This window comes from Triticum urartu, chromosome 7A (assembly GCF_056163025.1).
Source record: "Triticum urartu cultivar PI428250 chromosome 7A, HENAU_Tu73, whole genome shotgun sequence".
Taxonomy (NCBI): Eukaryota; Viridiplantae; Streptophyta; class Magnoliopsida; order Poales; family Poaceae; genus Triticum; species Triticum urartu.
The window spans coordinates 91,690,735-91,712,826 of NC_141879.1; positions in this window are offsets into that span (position 1 = coordinate 91,690,735).

The following is a 22,092-nucleotide window of genomic DNA, read 5'->3' on the forward strand; positions in this document are numbered from 1 at the left end:
TTTAGAAAACCCTAGTTTTCGTTTTTTGTTTCGGTTTTTCTCCGGTTTATTTAATTAGCGAGTGTTCGCTCAATCGTTCGTTTTAACGAACGTGTTCTTCGTCTAGATCCAGATAACGAACATTCGTTCGTTAACCTGTTCTTCGTTTACTTTTCTCGAATTTATTCCGCGATTTTTCTGATCGCGATTTCTTATCCGATCTTAGTTTCTGTTTATCTTTTCGCTCGTTTATCGTAATTAGGCGATCCAAGCGCCTGGAGTTTCGTCTCGAAACCCTCTTTCTGGTTAATCAACTCAAACAAGTTTTTGCTACTGTAAAAGTTTGACCTAAGTTCATATTAGTAAACAAAGTTTCTTTCGTTCGCCGGTTGAGTTTTGTTGCTTTGTTCGATTTGATTGTTTTTGCAAACCAGAGTTCTTAAGTTGAATTTTCTGGTCAACCTCTCTTATTTGAGTTTTGCTTGTGCATCATTGGTTGTTACTTATGTATGTTATTGTTTGCTTGCGATAGAATTTCCGGAGTGCGAAGCGTGTTACTATGAGTCTCTAGGATTCGCGGATCGTCAGCAAGGCAAGTAACACATTGATCATACTCTTTCCAAACCCAGTTTTTGTGCATTAGTTCCAATCCTCAAACATTGCATGATTAGGATGTCATTAACTTGTGGGTTGGGAAGTAGTTGCTGAGGTAGAACCTATTGCCCTGTTATATTCAAACCCTTGGGAGTTACTTCTACGTATTGCTTATATTGCCATGCTATGCTCGTAGACGTGGTTCGGGTTTGAGTGAAATCCACGATAGATGTGAGATTCTTAATTAATGGTTCAACTAAAGGTGGCAACTTAATCAAACAACTGGGTGGATTGAGGCACATGGGGAACCCAGTGTTGTCTGTTTTTATTTTTGGAAATCCCGGGGTACCCGTGTGATCTTCCTAGCTCAAAGGGAAATGAGATGATTCATGCTAGAAACTTCTGTGTGCAGCCACAAGCTATTATGGGCTCTAGCATAGTTGAGTAAGTTACGTGAAGCTCTTGAAGAGGTGGATCAGCAGGTAGTGGGTTTTGTAGGTTTGGTATGGTCTGCCCGGAGTAGAGAGTTAATGTTTCTGAAAGACTGTGTCTCGGTCATCCGTTTCTCAAACACCATGTAGTGCGAGAAATCCAACGGAGGTGATCGAGTCTTGTGGGGAAAAGTGCACAAACCTCTGCAGAGTGTACAATCTAATCATGGTTAGCCGTGTCCCCGGTTATTGATAATTCTTGAGTATCTAGTGCTTGAGTTATCGCATGTATCTCACCATGTTTAATTAATATTGTTGGGTTGTTAATCACTTTAATTGGTATTGAGTTGGGGTTACCTTCTCAATGATGTTTCAACCACCATGATAGTTAAATTAAAATCTATTCCTTTGTTGTAGGGAAAAATTGGCTTTTCACAAAAACTATAACCATACAGCTTTCCACCAGCCATATATGCATGTAGTGATAGAATTATTCTGTTCTTTCTCTACTATATTATATTGCCAGCATATTCCATGTGCTGACTCGTTTTCGGGCTGCAATGTATTATGTTGCAGACTTTTCAGACGAGGAGTAAGGTTCGTTTGGTCGTTGCCGTGCAGCTCAGCTATGCCGTTGGAGTTGATGGACTCACTTTATCTTCCAAGCCTTCCACTGTTATCGCATTAGATGGCCTTAAGCCATGTTATTGTAATAAGTTCTCTTTTGAGACATTCGATGTAATAAGTGTGTGATTGCTACTCTGTTATAAATCCTTCAAGTACTGTGTGGTGTCAGCATTACTGATCCAGGGATGACACCTGAGCACAGAGATTGGACCGTCTGAGGTCTGGTCGCTACAAGATGGTATCAGAGCACACGCTGAGTGTAGGACATGACCACTAAGATAAACCCTAGGTCACACTTCTCTACTCATTTCTGACTCCTCTCCGCTTTCTACTCTTTAGGATGGCGGAGATGAAGAACAAGTTTGCACAACCGGATGAAGACACACCTTTTGGACGTCACCTGAAGGAAGTCACTAGGTACTTGAACATTGAAATACCAAGCTTCACCGGGACGTACAACGCCACTTTACCTGAAGAGGAGCACTGGACGATTCAAGTACAAGTTCCAGGAAGGACATTCTCGCCAACTTCTAAACCCATAGAGTTTTCTTTCGAAGCACCTACCTGGAGTCTAGGCAAGAGCATGGCAGCCCACATTACAATGGGACGCATTGGAGAAGTTTACAACAGGGAACTTAAGGACACAATCTACCAAATATGTGGGCTCCGCGACGAGCAATGGGAAGTAATCAGCACCAGGAAGGATAGATCCATTGCAGCTTTCATCCAGGAGTTAAACCAGCACATCCGACGTCAGGAGAACCAGATGTGCGCGAACATGATGGACTTGAAGAAGGCAAAGACTAGGATCATCGAGCTAGAGGAATAACTCAATTTTACACGTGATGGATATGAGGAGGAAATCAAGACCCTACTGGAGAAAAATGACGACCTAGTCAAGAAGATCAGAGTATTCATGGGAGGACCAGCACCAATAGAAGAAGAAGAAGAACCCAAGGAAATACGCCCCAAGGACTACATCATCATCGACGACACCGACTCCGACCCTAGTGATGATGACTTTGAAGACGAAGCTGGAGCAGACATCATGGAGTCTTCCACCGATAAAAATTTCTAGATGACCACCAACTATTATTAGTATTTCCCCCATGTATATAGTAGTAGTGAGCACTTTTGCGATAGTTCTAGACCCTTTGTATGCCCTTGCTTGATTGATTGAGTGAAATGATTGTGTTTGTCTCATGTGCATATGGGTAGTGTTTTCTCATTAGACCCCTTTTCTATTCTAATCTCTTCCATCTAAACCCATCAGATGCCTCCGATGCGTGACACCAGTTTTGCTTTCCCACCGGAACTCACCCAGTTGATCCAGCAGCAGAATGCCTTGATGCAATTACTAGTTCAGAACCAGGGCAACAACAACAACAACAGCAACAACCCACCGCCAGTGGACAACCTAGCCCGTTTTCTAAGGTTACAGCCGCCGGTGTTTTCTAGTGGCACCGAGCCTATAGTTGCTGATGATTGGCTACGCCGTATTGGAAGGGAGTTGACCACCGCAGGTTGCACAGATGCTGAGAGGGTGCGCTTTGCCGCACATCAATTGGATGGACCAGCAACCTCATGGTGGGAGAATTACACAGCCACTTTTCCTGTAGCCAATGTCACTTGGGACCAGTTTCAGCAAGCTTTCCGCACAGTCCATGTCTCAACGGGAGCTATGCAGATGAAGAAGCGGGAGTTCCGCAACCTATGCCAGGGGAACCATACTGTGGCTCAGTACGTGGATGAGTTTAGCAAGTTATCACGCTATGCCCCTGATGATGTGGCCAGATGCCGCGAAGCAGGAGAAGTTTATGGAAGGGCTGAATGATGAGATGAGTATGCAGTTGATGGTAGCAACCTTCAAAAACTACCAGGAGTTGGTAGACAAGGCTCTTACGATTGAAGGGAAGAAGTAGCAGATTGAGAGCCGCAAGAGGAAGTATGGACAAGGGAAGTATAATTCAGGAGCTCAGCAGAAGCCTCGCCTAACCCCGAACTCGAGAGGACTTGTTCATAACCATGGAGTTCACAACCACACTGGAGGAGGATCACATAACCACAGTGGTGCTAAGAATGGGAATGGGAACGGAGCTAACAACAATCAGAACCGCTCCAACCCGTCCACACCCGCCAAAAGAGACCTAAGTCAGGTTACCTGCTTTAAGTGCGGGAAGATAGGGCACTATGCCAATGATTGCCCTGAAGGAAGGAATGGAAACGGAAATGGAAGCACTGGGAAGAAGCCTAATCCATTCAACAAAGGACAAGTGAACCACTTTAATGTGGAGGAGGTTGAAGAGCAGCCGGACGCGGTAATAGGTAAGTTTTTGGTTAAGTCATCTACCGCTCTTGTACTTTTCGATACTGGTGCATCGCATTCATACATATCAAGGGGATTCGTGGATAAGTTTAAACTACCAACCCAAACCCTTAGGACCCCTCTTTTAGTGAGTTCACCCGGAGCAGAGTATATGGCTAGCCGATGGTGTGACCAGATACCCTTAACCATTGGCACACATGTGTTTCCATCCGACCTAATTATTTTGGAGTCGCAAGGATTGGATGTGATATTGGGTATGGACTGGATGTCAAAATATGGAGGAAGCATTGACTGTGCTAGTAAGTCGATTTATCTCACCACCCCGGAGGGAAAAAGGATTAAGTATGTGTCTAGGCATGTGCCTAGGAGGAGCCAAGTGAATGCCCTTACGGGAGTTGTTCAGGAGGAAGTGCCGGTAGTAAAGGATTACCCGGATGTTTTCCCAGAGGAATTACCAGGCATGCCACCAGACAGAGACATTGAGTTTTTGACAGAACTGTTGCCAAGGACAGGACCAATATCCAAGAGACCCTATCGGATGCCTGCAAATGACCTGGAGGAAATTAAGAAACAGATCAAGGAGTTATTGGAGAAAGGATACATCCGAAGAAGTTCATCACCTTGGGGAGCCCCGGTACTTTTGGTTGAGAAGAAGGATAAATCCCTAAGGATGGTTGTTGATTATCGAGCCTTGAATGAAGTGACGATAAAGAACAAGTACCCACTGCCGATGATCAACGATCTGTTTGATCAATTGCAAGGAGCTAAAGTTTTCTCAAAGATCGATTTACCATCGGGGTATCATCAGTTGAAGATACGAGAGAAGGACATACCAAAGACGGTGTTCACAACGCGATATGGATTATACGAGTGTACGGTCATGTCGTTTGGACTGACTAACGCCCCTGCCTATTTCATGAGCATGATGAACAAGGTGTTCATGGAGTATTTGGACAAGTTTGTTGTGGTATTTATTGATGATATCATGGTATACTCGAAGAACGAAGAGGAGCACAAGGAGCATTTGCGTTTAGTTCTCGAGAAGCTCAGGGAACACCAGTTGTATGCTCAGTTTAGCAAATGCGAGTTTTGGCTGAAGGAAGTCGGATTCCTTGGACATGTTATATCAGGAGAAGGTATAGCAGTAGACCCCAGCAAGGTTCAGTCAGTCACTGAATGGTTGGCACCCACCTCAGTTAGCGAGATCCGCAGTTTTCTTGGACTCGCAGGATACTACCGGATATTCATTGAGAATTTTTCCAAGCCAATGACTGAACTGTTAAAGAAGGATACCAAGTTTAAATGGACGGAAGATTGTGAAGCAAGTTTCCAGGAGTTGAAGAAACGTTTGACTACAGCCCCAGTGCTAGTACTGCAAGATATACATAAGGAGTTCCAAGTGTATTGCGACGCCTCTCGCTTAGGACTTGGATGTGTGCTTATGCAGGACGGAAAAGTTGTTTCGTATGCCTCACGACAACTAAAACCTCATGAGCTGAATTATGCCAGGCATGATTTGGAGCTAGCAGCTGTAGTGCATGCATTGAAGACTTGGAGACACTATCTTATTTGAAACCATTGTGATGTGTACACGGATCACAAGAGTTTGAAGTACATCTTCACCCAGAAGGAGCTGAACCTTAGACAGAGGAGATGGTTGGAGCTTATAAAGGATTATGACATGAAGCTACACTATCATCCGAGAAAGGCCAATGTCGTAGCAGACGCCTCGAGTCGGAAAAGTTATGCTAACATCCTCGAAAGTAAAGGACTGCCGAAGGAGTTAGCAGAGGACATCATGGAACTTCGATTAGAGATTGTACCTAGAGGGTTCATTGCCACAATGGAGGTTCAGTCGACATTGTTGGACAAGATTCGGGAAGCTCAGAAGGATGACAAAGAGATTGCCGAGATAAAGGAGAAGATGGGCAAAGGAAAGGCCAAAGGTTTTCGTGAGGATGAGCACGATACCCTATGGTTTGAGGACCGAATTTACGTGCCCAATAATCAGGAGGTCAGAAAGTTAATACTTCAAGAGGCTCATGACTCACCATACTCGATACACCCCGGAAACACCAAGATGTATTTGGATTTGAAGGAACGTTTCTGGTGGATTGGTATGAAGAAGGATATTGCCGAATATGTAGCCGTATGTGATGTTTGTCAGAGAGTCAAGTCAGAGCAATAGAAGCCAGCAGGACTGTTACAGCCTATGCCGATACCCGAATGGAAGTGGGATAAACTTGGCATGGACTTTATCACCGGATTACCTAGGACTAAAGTAGGATATGATTCCATATGGGTAGTAGTTGATCGTTTGACCAAAGTAGCTCACTTCATCCCAGTGAAAACCACCTATACAAGTGCAAAGTTGGCCAAGATCTATATGTCCAGGATCGTATGTCTGCATGGAGTTCCGAGGACCATCGTATCAGATCGAGGAACACAGTTTACTTGAAAGTTTTGGCATCAGTTACACCAGACTTTGGGAACGAGATTGGAGTTCAGTACAGCGTTTCACCCGCAGACAGATGGACAGACCAAGAGAGTCAATCAAATTTTGGAGGACATGTTGAGAGCCTGTGCGCTAGATTATGGATCTAGTTGGGATGACAATTTGCCGTATGCAAAGTTCTCATACAACAATAGCTACCAAGCCAGTTTGAAGATGGCACCGTTTGAAGCCCTGTATGGACGCAGGTGCAGGACACCGTTGATGTGGGACGAGGTAGGAGACCGACAGTTGTTTGGACCAGACTTGATCAAGGAGTCTGAGGAGAAGGTAAAACTGATTCGAGACCGACTGAAGATTGCCCAGTCCAGGCAGAAGAGTTATGCAGACTCAAAATGCAGGGAGGTAACCTACGAGATTGGAGATAGAACATATCTGCGAGTATCGCCCTTGCGTGGAGTGAAACGTTTTGGAGTTAAAGGAAAGTTAGCCCCGAGATTTGTAGGACCGTATCGCATTTTGGAACGGATGGGAGAAGTTTCCTACAAGTTGGAGCTACCTGAGGGATTGTCAGGAGTCCACGATGTGTTCCATGTTTCACAGCTAAAGAAGTGTCATGCTGAGATGGCTGATATACCATTAAGAGATACAGTACCCTTGGAGGTGATTCAGTTGGACAGTGATTTGACTTACGAGGAGAAGCCAGTTAAGATTCTTGAGTTTGCCAGCAGAGTCACCCGCAGTAAGGTTATCAAGTTTTGCAAAGTTCAGTCGAGCCACCATACTGAAGATGAAGCCACCTAGGAACGAGAGGATGATCTCCGCAAGGACCACCCATACCTATTTTCTAGCCAACCCGAATCTTGAGGGCGAGATTCATCTTAAGGGGGGGGGGGTAGGTTTGTAACATCCCAAATTTTCAATTTGGAATGTTATACATAGATCATCCATGCATATCATGATTTATTGCATTTCCGTTCTGCAATCCTCGAAATCCTAAGCAACTCAAGGACCCACAGAGAGAGTTGGGGATTTTTCCAGTTTTCATATTTGATTTTTAACAAATAATGAAACGAGGATTTTGATTTTAATATTTTTTCTCTCCGAAAAATATTTAATATTAAATCAAAGGAGTGGAGATAATATGACTTCTCCAAAATAATTGAAATATTGGAGGAAAAATATTAAAATCATTTATTGGATTTTATTTGGTTTTACTCGGATTTTATTTGCATTAGAAAAATTGCACGTTTTCAAAATTTCATTTTAGAGACAAGAAAATGTTCACCTCGTCCTAAATATTTTTATTTAGGCGGTGAAAATTTGTTTTGGCACTTTTAGATTTTTATTTATTTTTCTAGGATTTTATTTATGTCGGCGGAATTATTTAAAAAAAAACTGCGCGCCCGACTGGGCCGAAGCCCAGCCCAGCCAGGCCGGCCCGCCCGCGCCACCACCTCCCCAGCCGGATCGGGACCGGAGTCCCGATCGGAGCCGCCGCCGCCGCCGTGTCCGGGGCGGCCACGCCTCCCGAGGCTGCCCGCTTCCCCAAGTTGGCCGCCCCCCTCTTTATAACCCCGCTGGAGCCCCCCTGGAGCCCCAGCCACCGCCGCCCGCAGCCGCCCGCCCCGCCGCCTGTAGCCGCCCACCCCGCCGCCTGCAGCCGCCGCGCCACCGCCGCTTGCCGCCGCCCGCGCCGCGCCGGAGCCCCGCCGCCCGCCGCCGCAGCCCCGCACCCCACGCCGCCCCACCGTAGCGCCGGAGTTCCGTCGGAGCCGAGGCGAGGTAGCCGCCCCGGTTTTAACGAACGTGTTCTTCGTCTAGCTCCAGATAATGAACGTTCGTTCGTTAACCTGTTCTTCGTTTTTTTCTCGGATTTATTCCGCGATTTTTCTGATCGGGATTTCTGATCCGATCTTAGTTTCTGTTTAACTTTTCGCTCGTTTATCGGAATCAGGCGATTCAAGCGCCTGGAGTTTTGCCTCGAAACCCTATTTCCGGTTAATCAACTCAAACAAGTTTTTGCTACTGTAAAAATTTGACCTAAGTTCAGATTAGTAAACGAAGTTTCTTTCGTTCGCCGGTTGAGTTTTGTTGCTTTGTTTGATTTGATTCTTTTTGCAAACCAGAGTTCTTAAGTTGAACTTTCTGGTCAACCTCTCTTATTTGAGTTTTGCTTGTGCATCGTTGATTGTTACTTATGTATGTTATTGTTTTCTTGCGATAGAATTTCCGGAGTGCGAAGCGTGTTACTACGAGTCTCTAGGATTCGCGGATCGTCAGCAAGGCAAGTAACACATTGATCATACTCTTTCCAAACCCAGTTTTTGTGCATTAGTTCCAATCCTCAAACATTGCATGATTAGGATGTCATTAACTTGTGGGTTGGGAAGTAGTTGCTGAGGTAGAACCTATTGCCCTGTTATATTCAAACCCTTGGGAGTTACTTCTACGTATTGCTTATATTGCCATGCTATGCTTGTAGATGTGGTTCGGGTTTGAGTGAAATCCACGACAGATGTGAGATTCTTAATTAATGGTTCAACTAAAGGTGGCAACTTAATCAAACAACTGGGTGGATTGAGGCACCTGGGGAACCCAGTGTTGTCTGTTTTTATTTTTGGAAATCCCAGGGTACCCGTGTGATCTTCCTATGGACCGCCACCCAGGCTCAAAGGGAACTGAGATGATTCATGCTAGAAACTTCCGTGTGCAGCCACAAGCTATTATGGGCTCTAGCATAGTTGAGTAAGTTACGTGAAGCTCTTGAAGAGGTGGATCAGCAGGTAGTGGGTTTTGTAGGTTTGGTATGGTCTGCCCGAAGTAGAGAGTTAATGTTTGTGAAAGACTGTGTCTCGGTCATCCGTTTCTCAAACACCATGTAGTGCGAGAAATCCAACAGAGGCGATCGAGTCTTGTGGGGAAAAGTGCGCAAACCTCTGCAGAGTGTACAATCTAATCATGGTTAGCCGTGTCCCCGGTTATGGACAATTCTTGAGTATCTAGTGCTTGAGTTATCGCATGTATCTCACCATGTTTAATTAATATTGTTGGGTTGTTAATCACTTTAATTGGGATTGAGTTGGGGTTACCTTCTCAATGATGTTTCAACCACCATGATAGTTAAATTAAAATCTATTCCTTTGTTGTAGGGAAAAATTGGCTTTTCGCAAAAACTATAACCATACAGCTTTCCACCAGCCATATATGCATGTAGTGATAGAATTATTCTGTTCTTGCTCTACTGTGTTATATTGCCAGCATATTCCATGTGCTGACCCGTTTTTGAGCTGCAACATATTATGTTGCAGACTTTTCAGACGAGGAGTAAGGTTCGTTAGGTCGTTGCCGTGCAACTCAGCTATGCTGTTGGAGTTGATGGACTCACTTTATCTTCCAAGCCTTCCGCTGTTATCGCATTAGATGGCCTTAAGCCATGTTATTGTAATAAGTTCTCTTTTGAGACATTCGATGTAATAAGTGTGTGATTGCTACTCTGTTATAAATCCTTCAAGTACTGTGTGGTGTCAGCATTACTGATCCAGGGATGACACCTGAGCACAGAGATTGGACCGTCTGAGGTCTGGTCGCTACATTGGCAATACAAGGATTTTCAATACAATTCACCGCACGATACATATAAATTTCCTCTAGATCAAAGCCAAGAAGTTTATCACGGGCAAATACTGGAAGATAGTTAGTTATACGTTTCATTTCTTCATAACCCATAAGAAAACTAAGTTCATTATGATGTGCAAGCGAAATCAAGACATCAAATTTTTTGGAAACGATTAGATCATGAAACAATTTGCATCGGATGGTTAAATGACCACGTTCATTGCAAAGCTCACAAGTATGGCCAAGAAAATTTAAATTTTCAGCATAAACATCTAGCCTTTCTTGCAACAATTTAGTTTCTAAGTACTTATGCCTCTTTCAAAATCTATCGTCCCTAATTGGTGTGTACTTGCAAACCCAATGCACTCCACAAAAATTGACATGTTTATAGGAGACATTTTCATCATAAGTAGTGCAATCATCATTAGTATTATGGATATTCAAGGAGTTCATACTAACAACATTGGAATCATGCTCATCATTCAAAGATTTAGTGCCAAACATTTTAATGCATTCTTCTTCTAACACTTTGGCACAATTTTCCTTTCCATCATACTCACGGAAGATATTAAAAAGATGAAGCGTATGAGGCAAACTTAATTCCATTTTTTTGTAATTTTCTTTTATAAACTAAACTAGTGATAAAACAAGAAACTAAAAGACTCGATTGCAAGATCTAAAGATATACCTTCAAGCACTCACCTCCCCGGCAACGGCGCCAGAAAAGAGCTTGATGTCTACTACACAACCTTCTTCTTATAGAAGTTGTTGGGCCTCCAAGTGCAGAGGTTTGTAGGACAGTAGCACATTTCCCTCAAGTGGATGACCTAAGGTTTATCAATCCGTAGGAGGCGTAGGATGAAGGTGGTCTCTCTCAAGCAACCCTGCAACCAAATAACAAAGAGTCTCTTGTGTCCCCAACACACCCAATACAATGGTAAATTGTATAGGTGCACTAGTTCGGTGAAGAGATGGTGATACAAGTGTTATATGGATGGTAGATAAAGGTTTTTGTAATATGAAAATATAAAAACAGCAAGGTAACTAATGATAAAAGTGAGCACAAACGGTTTTGCAATGCGTTGAAACAAGGCCTAGGGTTCATACTTTCACTAGTGCAAGTTCCCTCAACAATAATAACATAATTGGATCATATAACTATCCCTCAACATGCAACAAAGAGTCACTCCAAAGTCACTAATAGCGGAGAACAAACGAAGAGATTATGGTAGGGTACGCAACCACCTCAAAGTTATTCTTTCCAATCAATCCGATGGGCTATTCCTATAAGTGTCACAAACAGCCCTAGAATTCGTACTAGAATAACACCTTAAGACACAAATCAACCAAAACCCTAATGTCACCTAGATACTCCAATGCCACCTCAAGTATCCGTGGGTATGATTATACGATATGTATCACACAATCTTAGATTCATCTATTCAAACCAACACAAAGTACTTCAAAGAGTGCCCCAAAGTTCCTTCCGGAGAGTCAAGACAAAAGCGTGTGCCAACCCCTATGCATAGGTTCATGGGTGGAACCCGCAAGTTGATCACCAAAACATACATCAAGTGGATCAATAGAATACCCCATTCTCACCACGGGTATCCCACGCAAGACATACATCAAGTGTTCTCAAATCCTTAAAGACTCAATCCGATAAGATAACTTCAAAGGGAAAACTCAATCCATTACAAGAGAGTAGAGGGGGAGAAACATCATAAGATCCAACTATAATAGCAAAGCTCGCGATACATCAAGATCATACCACCTCAAGAACATGAGAGAGAGAGAGAGAGGTCAAACACATAGCTACTGGTACATACCCTTAGCCCAGAGGGATAACTACTCCCTCCTCGTCATGGAGAGCACTGGGATGATGAAGATGGCCACCGGAGAAGGATTCCCCCTCCGGCAGGGTGCCAGAACGGGTCTAGATTGGCTTTCGGTGGCTACGGAGGCTTTTGGCGGCGGAACTCCCGATCTATTGTGCTCCCCGAAGTTTTTAGGGTATATGGGTATATATGGGAGGAAGAAGTACGTCGGTGGACCTTTGGGCTGTCCACGAGGCAGGGGGGCGCGCCCCCACCCTCGTGGGCAGCCCGGGACTCTCCAGGTCCAACTCCAATACTCCGTAGGCTTCTTCTGGTCCAAAAATAAGTTCCGTGAAGTTTCAGGTCAATTGGACTCCGTTTGATTTTCCTTTTCCTCGATACTCTAAATCAAGGAAAAAACAGAAACTGGCACTGGGCTCTGGATTAATAGGTTAGTCCCAAAAATAATATAAAAGTGTATAATAAAGCCCATAAACATCCAAAACAGATAATATAATAGCATCGAACAATCAAAAATTATAGATATGTTGGAGACGTATGAGCCCTCCGTGATCAATGCCCCCTCCGGCGGAGCTCTGGAAAAGGCCCCAAGGTGGGATCTCTTGGGTACAGAAGGTTGCAGCGGTGGAAATAGGGTTTCGTGGTGCTCCTGGATGTTTGGGGGTATATGGATATATATAGGAGGAAGAAGTATGTCGGTGGAGCAACGAGGGGCCCAAGACGGTGGAGGGCGCGCCCCCAGCCTTGTGACCGCCTCGTTGATTGCTTGACGTCCACTCCAAATCTCGTGTATCATGTTTGTTCCAAAAATAACTCTCTCGGAGGTTCCATTCCGTTTGGACTCCATTTGATATTCCTTTTCGGCGAAACTCTAAAATAGGCAAAAAAAACAACAATTTGGGTTGGGCCTCCGGTTAATAGGTTAGTCCCAAAAAGAGTATAAAAGTGTAAAATAAGCTCGTTTACATCCAAAATTGATAATATAATAGCATGGAGTAATAAAAAATTATAGATACGTTGGAGACGTATCAAGCATCCCCAAGCTTAATTCCTACTCGTCCTCGAGTAGGTAAATGATAAAAACTGAATTTTTGATGTGGAATGCTTCCTAACATATTTCTCAATGTACTTTTTCTTTATTGTGGCATGAATGTTCAGATCCGCAAGATTCAAGATAAAAGTTTAATATTGAAATAGAAATAATAATACTTCAAGCATACTAACTAAGAAATCATGTCTTCTCAAAATAACATGGCCAAAGAAAGTTATCCCTACAAAATCATATAGTCTGGCTATGCTCTATCTTCATCACACAAAGTATTAAATCATGCACAACCCCGATGACAAGCCAAGCAATTGTTTCATACTTTTGATGTTCTCAAACTTTTTCAATCTTCACGCAGTATATGAGCGTGAGCCATGGATATAGCACTATGGTGGAATAGAATGGTGGTTGCGGAGAAGACAAAAAGGAGAAGATAGTCTCACATCAACTAGGCGTATCAATGGGCTATGGAGATGCCCATCAATAGATATCAATGTAAGTGAGTAGGGATTGCCATGCAACGGATGCACTAGAGCTATAAGTGTATGAAAGCTCAACAAAAGAAATTAAGTGGGTGTGCATCCAACTTGCTTGCTCACGAAGACCTAGGGCAATTTGAGGAAGCCCATCATTGGAATATGCAAGCCAAGTTCTATAATGTAAAATTCCCACTAGTTTATGAAAGTGACAACATAGGAGACTCTCTATCATGAAGATCATGGTGCTACTTTGAAGCACAAGTGTGGTAAAAGGATAGTAACATTGTCCCTTCTCTCTTTTTGTCTCATTTTTTTATTTGGGCCTTCTTTCTTTTTTTTCTTTTGGCCTCTTTTCTCTCTCTCTTCTTTTAATTTTTCGTCTGGAGTCTCATCCCGACTTGTGGGGGAATCATAGTCTCCATCATCCTTTCCTCACTGGGACAATGCTCTAATAATGATGATCATCACACTTCTTTTTTACTCACAACTCAAGAATTAGAACTCAATACTTAGAACAAAATATGACTCCATGTGAATGCCTCCGGTGGTGTACCGGGATATGCAATGAATCAAGAGTGACATTTATATTTGCCAAAAATACGATGTCAACTACATGATCATGCAAAGCAATATGACAATGGTGAAGCGTGTCATAACAATGGAACGGTGGAAAGTTGTATGGCAATATATCTCGGAATGGCTATGGAAATGCCATAATAGGTAGGTATGGTGGCTGTTTTGAGGAAGGTATATGGTTGGTTTATGGTACCGGCGAAAGTTGCGCGGTACTAGAGGGATAGATTGGTAGGAAAAGACCATCGCTCGTCCCCGACCGCCACTCATAAGGAAGGCAATCAATAAATAAAACATGATCCGACTTCATCACATAATGGTTCACCGTACGTGCATGCTACGGGAATCACAAACTTCAACACAAGCATTTCTCAAATTCACAACTACTCAACTAGCATGACTCTAATATCACCATCTCCATATCTGAAAACAATCATCAAGTATCAAACTTCTCTTAGTATTGAATGCACTTATATGAAATTTTTATTATGCCTAAAAGCAAATTGCCATGTTGTTCTAAAGGACTCTCAAAATAATATAAGTGAAGCATGAGAGATCAATTATTTCTATAAAATAAAACCACCACCGTGCTCTAAAAGATATAAGTGAAGCACTAGAGCAAAAACTATATAGCTCAAAAGATATAACTAAAGTGCATAGAGTATTCTAATAAATTCTAATTCATGTGTGTGTCTCTCAAAAGGTGTGTACAGCAAGGATGATTGTGGTAAACTAAAAATAAAAGACTCAAATCATACAATACGCTCCAAGCAAAACACATATCATGTGGCGAATAAAAATATAGCTCCAAGTAAAGTTACCGATGAACGAAGACAAAAGAAAGGATGCCTTCCGGGGCATCCCCAAGCTTAGGCTTTTTGGTGTCCTTGTATTTTACCTTGGGATGCCATGGGCATCCCCAAGCTTAGGCTCTTGCCACTCCTTGTTCCATAATCCATCAAATCTTTACCCAAAACTTGAAAACTTCACAACACAAAACTTAACAGAAAAATTTCGTGAGCTCCCTTAGCGAAAGAAAACAAAACACCACTTCAAGATACTGTAATGAACTCATTCTTTATTTATATTGGTGTTAAACCTACTGTATTCCAACTTCTCGATGCTTTATAAACTCTTTTACTAGCGATAGATTCATCAAAATAAGCAAACAACACACTAAAAACAGAATCTGTCAAAAACAGAACAGTCTGTAGTAATCTGTAACTAGCGCAAACTTCTGGAACCCAAAAAATTCTAAAATACATATCTGGACGTGAGGAATTTATGTATTAATCATCTGCAAAAAGAATTAACTAAATACCACTCTCCAAATAAAAATGGCAGCAATTCTCGCGAGCGCTAAATTTTATGTTTTTTACAGCAAGACTTTCCCCAAGGCTTCCCAACGGTTCTACTTGGCACAAACACTAATTAAACACAAAAAGCACAACCAAAACAGAGGCTCGATAAATTATTTATTAGTAAACAGGATAAAAAAAGCAAGGAATAAAAATAAAATTGGGTTGCCTCCCAACAAGCGCTATCGTTTAACGCCCCTAGCTAGGCATAAAAGCAAAGATAGATCTAGGTATTGCCACGCTAATGATAAGGTAAATCGCGAAAAATCATCTCATACTCCCCGCGTTCAGTAGAAAGCTTTCTTTGTGGCAAACAAAAGTAATCAAAGGGCTAAATTTAATGGGACAAAAGTCCCCAAGACCAAGCTCGGGAGGTATTGGTTCCTCCTTTGGCCCCTCATATTGCACAACCAATTCATCATTATAAGCATTCTTTTGGCAAAAAGTCATGAGTCTTTGTTCAAGGGAAAACCTAGCCTATTGTTCTGGATGACAATATTATCATTAAGTTCAGAGATCCTATTAACAAGAGCATCGGTAGGAACTTTTTTTCTAAGGTTTTCATTAAAAGCAACATGATCTAAAGATCGTAAACGCATAATGTCTTCTTGATAGAAAAGGATTTCTTCTATGGGAGGATGGTCGGCATCCACCCTGTAATGCGCAAAAATTTCATTGGCTTCTTTTATTATAAATCTAAACTCATGAGCTAAAAAGATGGTAACAACTCGCTTAACAGAAGAATGCTCAATATTAGAAAATTCTAGGAAAATCCTTTGTATGGAAGGATGCTATTTAAAAATTGTCTTTCAAGTTCAACTATGAGCAAAGATATGGCATCTGCGAGACTACTAGTTTTATGAAGGATAGATCCACTCATGGTGGGCAAAGCACCGACACAAGTAAAGAAATCTTGAATAACTCCCTTCCCAATAATATTACCGCTACCCATCCGAAACTTTTTAGTGTGTAAAATAGTAGGATTTTCAAGAGGATCATCAATAGCATCCAAGTTTTCCATATTATTATCCTTATCAACGATAACCTCCCCAGTTTCAAACATGATGGCAATAGATTGCAAAAAGAATGAGCACACAGAAGGCGGGAAGGAAAAAGAGGTGAACGGAAAGAGAGGGCGAAAGGAAAAGAGGGCGAATAAAACGGCAAGGGTGAAGTGGGGGAGAGTAAAACGAGAGGCAAATGGTAAATAATGTAATGCGAAGGATAAGAGTTGTGATGGGTACTTGGTATGTCTTGACTTGGCGTAGATCTCCCCGGCAACGGCGCCAGAAATCCTTGTTGCTACCTCTTGAGCACTGCGTTGGTTTCCCTTGAAGAGGAAAGGGTGATGCAGTAAAGCAGCGTAAGTATTTCCCTCAGTTTTTGAGAAGCAAGGTATCAATCCAGTAGGAGACCACGCGCGAGTCACCTCGTACCTACACAAACAAATAAGAACCTCGCAACCAATGCGATAAAGGGGTTGTCAATCCCTTCACGGCCACTTGCAAGAGTGAGATCTGATAGAGATGATAATAATAAGATAAATATTTTTGGTATTTTTATGATATAGATTGAAAGTAAAGATTGCAAAATAAAGTAGTGGAAACTTATATGATGGAGAATAGACCCGGGGGCATAGGTTTCACTAGTGGCTTCTCTCAAGATAGCATAAGTATTACGGTGGGTGAACAAATTACTGTCGAGCAATTGATAGAAAAGCGAATAATTATGAGAATATCTAGGTATGATCATGTATATAGGCATCACGTCCGAGACAAGTAGACCGAAACAATTCTGCATCTACTACTATTACTCCACACATCAACCGCTATCCAGCATGCATCTAGAGTATTAAGTTCATAAGAACATAGTAACGCCTTAAGCAAGATGACATGATGTAGAGGGATAAACTCATGCAATATGATGTAAACCCCATATTTTTATCCTCGATGGCAACAATAAAATACGTGTCGGTTCCCTTTCTGCCACTGGGATCGAGCACTGCAAGATTGAACCCAAAGCTAAGCACTTCTCCCATTGCAAGAAAGATCAATCTAGTAGGCCAAACCAAACTGATAATTTGAAGAGACTTGCAGAGATAAACCAATCATACATAAAATAATTCAGAGGAGATTCAAATATTGTTCATAGATAAACTTGATCATAAACCCACAATTCACCGGATCTCGACAAACACACCGCAAAAGAAGATTACATCGAATAGATCTCCAAGAGAATCAAGGATAACTTTGTATTGAGATCCAAAGAGAGAGAAGAAGCCATCTAGCTACTAGCTATGGACCCGAAGGTCTGAAGTAAACTACTCACACATCATCGAAGGGGCCATGGAGTTGATGTAGAGGCCCTCCATGATCAATGCCCCCTCCGGCGGAGCTCCGGAAAAGGCCCCAAGATGGGAACTCTTGGGTATAGAAGGTTGCGGCGGTGGAAATAGGGTTTCGTGGCACTCCTGGATGTTTGGGGGGTATATGGATATATATAGGAGGAAGAAGTACGTTGGTGAAGCAACGAGGGGCCCACGAGGGTGGAGGGTGCGCCCCCTGCCTTGTGGCCGCCTCGTTGATTGCTTGACGTCCACTCCAAGTCTCCTAGATCATGTTTGTTCCAAACATAACGCTCCCGAAGGTTTCATTCTGTTTGGACTCCATTTGATATTCCTTTTCAGCGAAACTCTAAAATAGGCAAAAACAGCAATTTGGGCTGGGCCTCCGGTTAATAGGTTAGTCCCAAAAATAGTATAAAAGTGTAAAAATAAGCCCATTAACATCCAAAATAAATAATATAATAGCATGGAGCAATAAAAAGTTATAGATACGTTGGAGACGTATCAGGCCCCCCTCCCAATTCTGATTGGGCTTGGGGGGCGCGCCTCCCTCTTTTTCCTTCCCTCTCCTCTATTCTACTAAGGCCCAATAAGGCCCATATACTCCCCGGGGGGTTCCGGTAACCTCCCGGTACTCCAGAAAAATGCCCGAACCACTCGGAACCATTCCGATGTCCAAATGTAGGCTTCCAATATATCGATCTTTACGTCTCCACCATTCTGAGACTCCTCGTCATGTCTGTGATCAAATCCGGGACTCCGAACTACCTTCGGTACATCAAAACACATAAACTCATAATTCCGATCGTCAACGAACGTTAAGCGTGCAGACCCTATGGGTTCGAGAACTATGTCGGCATGACCGATACATGTATCTGGTCAATAACCAATAGCGGTTCCTGGATGCTCATATTGGTTCCTACATATTCTATGAAGATCTTTATCGGTCAAACCGCATAACGATATACGTTGTTCCCTTTGTCATCGGTATGTTACTTGCCCGAGATTTGATCGTTGGTATCTCAATACCTAGTTCAATCTCATTACCGGCAAGTCTCGTTACTCGTTCTGTAATGCTACATCCCGTAACTAACTCATTAGCTACATTGCTTGCAAGGCTTATAGTGATGTACATTACCGAGAGAGCCCAGAGATACCTCTCCGACAATCGGAGTGACAAATCCTAATCTTGATCCATGCCAACTCAACAAACACCATCGGAGACACCTATGGAGCACCTTTATAATCACCCAGTTACGTTGTGACATTTGGTAGCACACAAAGTGTTCCTCCGGTATTCGGGAGTTGCATGTTCTCATAGTCATAGGAACATGTATAGTTATGGAGAAAGCAATAGCAACAAACTAAACGATCATCGTGCTAAGCTAACAGATGGGTCAAGTCAATCACATCATTCTCTAATGATGTGATCCTGTTAATCAAATGACAACTCATGCCTATGGTTAGGAAACATAACCATCATTGATTCAACAAGCTAGTTAAGTAGAGGCAAACTAGTGACACTTTGTTTGTCTATGTATTCACACATGTACTAAGTTTCCGGTTAATATAATTCTAGCATGAATAATAAACATTTATCATGATATAAGGAAAAATAAATAACAACTTTATTATTGCCTCTAGGGCATATTTCCCTCAAGCTCCCACTTGCACTAGAGTCAATAATCTAGATTACATTGTAATGATTCTAACACCCATGGAGTCTTGGTGCTGACCATGTTTTGATCGTGAGAGAGGCTTAGTCAATGGTTCTGCAACATTCAGATCCGTATGTATCTTGCAAATCTCTATGTCTCCCTCCTTGACTTGATCGCGGATGGAATTGAAGCATCTCTTGATGTGCTTGGTTCTCTTGTGAAATCTGGATTCCTTTGCCAAGGAAATTGCTCCAGTATTGTCACAAAAGATTTTCATTGGACCCAATGCACTAGGTATGACACCTAGATCAGATATGAACTCCTTCATCCAGACTCCTTCATTTGCTGCTTCCGAAGCAGCTATGTATTCCGCTTCACATGTAGATCTCGCCATGACGCTCTGCTTGGAACTGCACCAACTGACAGCTCTACCATTTAATAAAAACACGTATCCAGTCTGTGACTTAGAGTCATCCGGATCAGTGTCAAAGCTTGCATCGACGTAACCGTTTACGACGAGCTCTTTGTCACCTCCATATATGAGAAACATATCCTTAGTCCTTTTTAGGTATTTCAGGATGTTCTTGACCGTTGTCCAGTGATCCACTCCTGGATTACTTTGGTACCTCCCTGCTAAACTTATAGCAAGGCACACATCAGGTCTGGTACACAGCACTGCATACATGATAGAGCCTATGGCTGAAGCATAGGCAACACCTTTCATTTTCTCTCTATCTTCTGCAGTGGTCGGGCATTGAGTCTGACTCAACTTCACACCTTGTAATACAGGCAAGAACCCTTTCTTTGCCTGACCCATTTTGAACTTCTTCAAATCTTTATCAAGGTATGTGCTTTGTGAAAGTCCAATTAAGCATCTTGATCTATCTCTATAGATCTTGATGCCCAATATATAAGCATCTTCACCAAGGTCTTTCATTGAAAAATTCTTATTCAAGTATCCTTTTATGCTATTCAGAAATTCAGTATCATTTCCGATCAACAATATGTCATCAACATATAATATCAGAAATTCTACGGAGCTCCCACTCACTTTCTTGTAAATACAGGCTTCTCCAAAAGTCTGTATAAAACCATATGCTTTGATGACACTATCAAAGAATATATTCCACCTCCGAGAGGCCTGCACCAGTCCATAAATGGATCACTAGAGCTTGCACACTTTGTTAGCACCTTTTGGATCGAAAAAACCTTCTGGTTGCATCATATACAACTCTTCTTTAAGATATCCATGAAGGAATGCAGTTTTGACATCCATTTGCCAAATTTCATAATCATAAAATGCGGCAATTGCTAACATGATTCGGACGGACTTAAGCATCACTGTGGGTGAGAAGGTCTCATCATAGCCAACTCCTTGAACTTGTCAAAAACCTTTCGCAACAAGTCGAGCTTTGTAGACAGTAACATTACCGTCAGCGTCAGTCTTCTTCTTGAAGATCCATTTATTCTCTATGGCCTGCCGATCATCGGGCAAGTCAACCAAAGTCCATACTTTGGTCTCATACATGGATCCCATCTCAGATTTCATGTCTTCAAGCCATTTTACGAAATCTGGGCTCATCATCGTTCCTCATAGTTCGTAGGTTCATCATGGTCAAGTAACATGACTTACAGAACAGGATTACTGTTGGGGATATTACTACTAGAGGTAAACCGGCCTTATGTAGCCGGGTTGACTCTTTGAAGATTAGAATCCCATAAAGATGTAAGGATAATGGCGCTTTAAGGAAGGCCCAAGGCCCAAAGGCGGGTTACAGCCTGTAAATGTAAACCGACCTAGTCATATAACTTGTATAGTAAGATAGGGAGAGTAGATATTGAACCGGACACGTTTATGATCCGGCTTTGGGACTCTGTAGCCCAGCGGGCGTCAACCTATGTATATAAAGGGACGACCCGACCGCGGTTTAGGAACAGACAACAACAACTAGAGATCCAGACAAAGCGGATTCGCTCCCTGGCCTTCAAAACCCTAGCAATACCAATCACAACTAGACGTAGGCTTTTACCTTCCTCGAAGGGGCCGAACTAGTATAAAATTCCCCGTGTCCCTTGTCCGGTTTAACCCCTTAAAGCTAACCTGTAGCGATGGCTCCATGACTAAGTCCTTTCACAAGGACATCTGCCGTGACAAACCCACGATAGTTTGCGCCCACCGTGGGGCTATCGCATGATGGTTTTGAGTTCTTGAAGGGCAGCTTCGATGGACTTAAGGGATACGCTGTGGGCCGGATGACGAAGAGTCGCCGCGGCAAGCTCTACATCGACAATGTAGGATGGGGTCCCGAAGCCGATTCCATCGAATATGGATACCAGGTCCCCTTTGGTGGGATTCCCGTCTTCATCGGCAAGATTGGCGAACCGGCCCCCGAGCCGGACATCTGCACCGACATCATCGAAACGGCTCGGCGTGCAAGTTCTCCGCCGGTTCAGCCCGAGGCAAGGCATGTTTTCATAGGTGTCATCCATGGATCGAGGTACGAGGATGGACTAGTGTCCGATGGAGAGACCGTGGTCTGTTCTGATGACAAGTCTTCTGGAGAGACCGAATCGCTTTACCAGTTGCAGGACGGCCGGATCGAGGGAGGATCCGAGGGCAACAGTATTCCGGATTCCCCCGGTCTGCCAAACCGGGCCGCCATCTTCATGGCCGGCACACAATCAGCGCCTCATTCATCTACCGCCGCAGCAATGCTCTCCGGTTCAACGATGGCCACACCAGCAGGGGCAGGAAGCTCGGCGCCGCCTC